The sequence below is a fragment of the Amia ocellicauda genome, chromosome 11 (genome assembly GCF_036373705.1).
Source record: "Amia ocellicauda isolate fAmiCal2 chromosome 11, fAmiCal2.hap1, whole genome shotgun sequence".
Classification (NCBI taxonomy): Eukaryota; Metazoa; Chordata; class Actinopteri; order Amiiformes; family Amiidae; genus Amia; species Amia ocellicauda.
In genome coordinates, this window is record NC_089860.1 from 1,054,443 (window position 1) to 1,060,636 (window position 6,194).

The 6,194-nt window shown below is 37.6% G+C and overlaps 1 non-coding gene across 1 annotated transcript; it reads right to left on the reverse strand.

Moving 5' to 3' along the window:
• Positions 1 to 2,324: 2,324 nt before the first annotated feature.
• Positions 2,325 to 2,397, reverse strand: trnav-aac (transfer RNA valine (anticodon AAC)). The gene has a single exon. It is a non-coding gene; the product is annotated as a tRNA-Val (tRNA).
• Positions 2,398 to 6,194: the final 3,797 nt, after the last annotated feature.

Sequence of the window (6,194 nt, forward strand, 5' to 3'; positions counted from 1 at the left end):
TTTATTTTTTAAACGATTCCTTATCATCAGGGATTGAGACTGCTAAAATACCTTAAAAGCATATCCTTATCTTAAGTCTAACTCTTATGAGCTTTAAGACCCTAGAATGTATTTAAGTAAAATGACTGAACACATTATGTGAGAGATAAAATATAACCACAGCTTTTTTTTTTTTTTTTTTTTACAAAAACAATTAACCTATACACACAAACACCCACACACACACCCTCTTTTTTAATTTTATTTTTAATTAAATTTGAGGGGAGAGACAGAGCCAGATACAGTGTGGATAACATAAGTACCCTATGCAAAACAGGCATTGTTAGGACCTGGGATCATAACAGACAACAGAACTTGTTGATCTTATAAAATGATTGGGCAAGAGAGAGAGAGAGACAGACAGAGACAGTGTGAATATGATAAACGCACTATTCAAAACTGGCATTGTTAAGACCTGGGACCATTACAGACAACAGAACTTGTTGATCTTATAACGGTTTAGATTTACTAAACCATTACATGTATATTTAAAAAAGACCCCAACCACTACAGGAAGAGCTGACCCATTCACACTCTACAGTTGACCAACAAGAACAACAAGAACAACAGGTTATGGGCGGCCTTGTTGTTCAGGGTTTTATGGGTGTACACTTTCTGACGGATATGACGTAGGAATAATTAAGGAAATAACTCTACCTAAAATCACACCCCCCAATTATGACGTAGGAATATTAATAAGCTTAGGGCATACGACATAACAAAATAGGCCGCGCCCAAAAAACCCTACTATCTACTCATAAGAGTAACGGCAATGTCGCCGATCCTGCTACGGTCGTATTGTAACAGCAACAACATGTATCGATTTTAAAAGTGTCAGTTCCAGCGCCTCGCAAAGCTACCCTTCTGTGATCGTTTGTTCTCAAGGTCAGGATTTCTTGACACTCCGAGGAAGAGAAAACGACAGCCGGCCTCGGGGCAGAGAGACGGGGACGCGTAACACGGCACTGGCACGCGTGCACCGCGGGTTGTTTCCGCCCGGTTTCGAACCAGGGACCTTTCGCGTGTGAGGCAAACTTGATAGCCACTACACTCCGGAAACCGACCCCTCCTGGCGTTTCGAATGGCTCCCATCGAAGCCGGCTGGTAAAACGCGCACAGGCGTTTCCCGTGGGCCAGCCTGTGAGATAAAGGTTTCTATTTTCACTGACCTATTTTGCATTGCTCAAGGGCACATCAGGACACTTTGGAAACTCTTTCAAAGGAAGAACGCCCTGAGCTATGACAAGACTTACACTTACCCCAACAAGGTGATGCTCAATGGCTTGTTCAAACAGCTGCTGCTTGTCTTGTGCCACCATCAGACAACCACAGAGCTATTGTGCCTTCTACACCTTACAGTAGCAACAAATCTAACTACTGCTTTACTTTAACAATAATAATGATGGCGACCACGACGACAACAAGAACAAACAACAAGAACAACAAGAACAACATCATCATCATCATCATCAGATTTTAATTAAAAGTGGCTACACCAGCGTTTACAATTTCAACCTGTCGACGGACGGACGCTCTGAAAGCACCGATTTCGGGCACTCCAATGAAGAAAAGCCACCCACCGCCTCCGGGGAACCACGAGGGCAAGCAGGACGAAAATAGCCGGCCCACAGCAGGCTGTTTCCGCCCGGTTTCGAACCAGGGACCTTTCGCGTGTGAGGCGAACTTGATAGCCACTACACTCCGGAAACCGACCCCTCCTGGCGTTTCGAATGGCTCCCATCGAAGCCGGCTGGTAAAACGCGCACAGGCGTTTCCCGTGGGCCAGCCTGTGAGATAAAGGTTTCTATTTTCACTGACCTATTTTGCATTGCTCAAGGGCACATCAGGACACTTTGGAAACTCTTTCAAAGGAAGAACGCCCTGAGCTATGACAAGACTTACACTTACCCCAACAAGGTGATGCTCAATGGCTTGTTCAAACAGCTGCTGCTTGTCTTGTGCCACCATCAGACAACCACAGAGCTATTGTGCCTTCTACACCTTACAGTAGCAACAAATCTAACTACTGCTTTACTTTAACAATAATAATGATGGCGACCACGACGACAACAAGAACAAACAACAAGAACAACAAGAACAACATCATCATCATCATCATCAGATTTTAATTAAAAGTGGCTACACCAGCGTTTACAATTTCAACCTGTCGACGGACGGACGCTCTGAAAGCACCGATTTCGGGCACTCCAATGAAGAAAAGCCACCCACCGCCTCCGGGGAACCACGAGGGCAAGCAGGACGAAAATAGCCGGCCCACAGCAGGCTGTTTCCGCCCGGTTTCGAACCGGGGACCTTTCGCGTGTTAGGCGAAAGTGATAACCGCTACACTACGGAAACTGACAGCGCCGCCTCTTGCTTCGAACGGTTACCGTTGAAGCCTGCTGGTAAAACGGGCTCAGGCGTTTCAGGTCGGCTAGGCTGTGAGATGGCGTCTGAAGTGCCGCGAAAGGATGCCATTTTCACTGATCCGTTTGGCATTGCTAAAGGGCACATCAGGACACTTCGGAAACTCTTTCAAAGGCAGGACGCCCTGCGCTCTGACAGTGCCTGCACTTAGCCCAACAAGGTGATGCTGAATGGCTTGTTCAAACGGCTGGTGGTCTTCCGTCACCACCAGACTATCAGAGCTATACTGCGCCTTCAACTACATAAGAGTAACAGCAATGTCGCCGATCCTGCTACGGTCATATTGTAACAGCAACAACATGTATCGATTTTAAAAGTGTCAGTTCCAGCGCCTCGCAAAGCTACCCTTCTGCGATCGTTTGTTCTCAAGGTCAGGATTTCTTGCCACTCAAACTCGGAATCTCGGTGCTGCTGTGCCCTCAGATGTTCTGCTCCCTATCACTCAATAGGACAAGATGGCTTTTCACACCGGTGTGCAGAGAAGAAGTCTTTAGACACACAGTCTTATGTTCACTGTATGTGATCTGTATTTTTATTACTAATCTATGTAGTATTTGGATTAGATGTTTCTTTAAAATTTTCTAAATAGTAATTTGAAAACAGCATACTTAAATGCTTGTAACCTCTTCATGGAGAGTTACTACACTCTGTGATAAACGCTGTTAGGGAACATTCAACCACACTGGTGTACCTACCAGGATATACCTCCATGTAATTGGCTAAAGCTACCAAAGGCATTAAAACACTGAATTCAAAAATTGTGTGAGAATGAGAGAAGTTGTGTCAATTCTGATGCACTTCTCTCATTCTCACAATTTTGGGGGAAAAAAAATCTTCACCTTAAACCCTGACCTTTCATCATTTCATTAATGATTAATGTCCAGGATTTGCCTTGCTCATCTTTTTTCCAAAAAGGCTAAAGCCAAACCCAAAGCCCCACACCCCCCATAAAACAAAACAAACAATTAGAAACATCAAAACCACCAGGGGAATTGGTACACAGATAGGGACAGTGAAATGACATCCTGAGAAATAATTGATTTCAGAACAATTAAAAATGTGTAGAATGGAAAAATAGTACATTGTAAAATAATAATAGAGGAATGAGAGAAATGAATCTGCAATTAAAGAAACTACATAATTAGCACAAGGAGAATAGATGCATGGATAGGAACAGTGAAATAACACTGAACTAATGCTTTTGAGAAAAACTAGTACGTTGTAGGAAAGAAAAGTAATGCAATATATCAAAATAAATATTTTAATATTTGGTAATAAATATATCAAAATTCACCTATAGATACATTTTTTTTAAGTCTAATACTTACAAAAAGCAATATCTACTATAAATCAGCTGATTTGAATTGGAGTATATCAAGAAATAAGAGACTGAAAAATGTTTTAAAAGTAAATAAAAATAAAATCAATAGTATCAGACAATTGCATCTCTAGTTAACAAGAACTACATCATTAGCACAAGACAAATAGGTACATGGATAGAAACTGTGAAATGACTTATTGAGAAATATATATATTTTTAGAAAAATAAGTAATTTGTAGCAGATAAATAGTAAATAAAAATAAAATCATGAGAATGAAAGAAATGCATCTCTAGTTAATAAGAACTGCATCATTAGCACAAGAAGAATAGGTACATGGATAGAAACTGTGAAATTACATTGTTTAGAAAAATAATTAATTTGTAGCAGAGAAAAATAGTAAATAAAAATAAAATCGTAATGAGAGAAATGCATCTCTAGTTAACAAAAATGACATCCTTAGGACAAGAACAATAGATACATGGATAGGAACAGTGTAATAACAACTTGTGAACTAATCCTTTTGAGAAAAATAAATAAGTTGTAGGAGAGAAAAATAGTAAATAAAAGCTAATACATATATAAAAATACACCAAAATAGATTTGTTTCAATGTCTAGAACATGCAAAAAGCAATCTACTCTAAAACAGTTGATTTTAGTTGGAGAATGTCAAGAAATAAGAACCTGGAAAATGTTGTAGGCCAGACACCTGGTGCCCTAGCTGTGAGCAGACAGTATAGACCAGGGATGGCAAACTTTTATTGTCTGGAGTGCCAAAGGGTGCCAATGATAAATTAGGGATATAAAACTTTATACAGGGGCATTTTTTAACCAATATTTATATTATAATTTTTGTTGTAATTATTAAGCAAACATGCAAACAAAACAAATACAGAAAAATCTACAAAGTATGTACAGAGGGAGCCAACCCACCCACCCGCCACCTGCATCCACTGCCAACCTCCCCCCACCTTGAACCCACACGCTTAACCCTCTGTAGTCTGGAGAGCAAGTGCAACTCCAGTAGCTATTGGGAGTCTGCTGCAGAATATGAAGCTGAATGAAGCAAGGCACATATTCTTCCCAAAAAAGATTATAATTATGCAGGTTCAATTTTTGTTCACAGATTATTGTCAATTTACAAATAAAGAAAAGCAATAGTAATAGCACTTTACTAGCTCGGTCATTTTTGGAATATGTCCGTTTTTATTTTGGACAATGAAAATCAATAATCTTCATTCAAATTAAATCAATCTTTTGATCAATTCAATCAATCAATTATATATAGTGGAACACTATAGTCATATAATATCATATAATTAATACACCATTTAATGTTGCAGTATTGCTACAGTGCAGTAAGATGCATGAGTAGTGAAGATGGCAGCTCATGTAACTTTTTTGACAGCCGGAAATCCCGCCCTCCCTCCGTACCATAGACCGGAAGGCCCACCTCACCTTCCGGTTACCCCACCTTTGAACCGGAACTCCTCTCTCCTTCCCAGCACCCCCCTGGGTTACCATTTCACCCTCCCTTGTCAGCCATCTTGGATGATATCAGCCATTTGTAAGGTCATAGGTCATCTGGTAAGATGGTAGCCATTCTATTAGGGTGACATCCATCATGGTGAGTGTCCAAGGGCACCTCACCCTACTGGTGTGGAGGTGTAATGTTTAATAGCATAAACTGTGGTTTTAAGGTTATATTGTTTTTATGATACTGTGTTGGTAAATTAAAAAAATAAGAAAAGTTTTAAATACATATATATATATTTAAAGTTATATTGTTTTATGATACTGTTTTAGTAAATTAAAAAATAAGAAAAGTTGTAAATACATATATATTTTTAAGGTTATATTGTTTTATGATACTGTTTTGGTAAATTAAAAAATAAAAGTTTTATATATATTAGGTTATATTGTTTTATGATACTGTTTTAGTAAATTAAAAAATAAGAAAAGTTGTAAATACATATATATTTTTAAGGTTATATTGTTTTATGATACTGTTTTGGTAAATTAAAAAATAAAAGTTTTATATATATTAGGTTATATTGTTTTATGATACTGTTTTAGTAAATTAAAAAATAAGAACAGTTTTAAATACATATACATATATATTTAAAGTTATATTGTTTTATGATACTGTTTTAGTAAATTAAAAAATAAGAAAAGTTTTAAATACATATATATTTTTAAGATTATATTGTTTTATGACACTGTTTTGGTAATTTAAAAAATAAAAGTTTTATATATATTAGGTTATATTTTTTTATGATACTGTTTTAGTAAATAAAAAGAATAAGAAAATAAAAGTTTTAAATACATATATATTATTTTAAGTTATATTGTTTTATGATACTGTTTTAGTAAATACAAAGAGAATAAGAAAAGTTTTAAATACATAT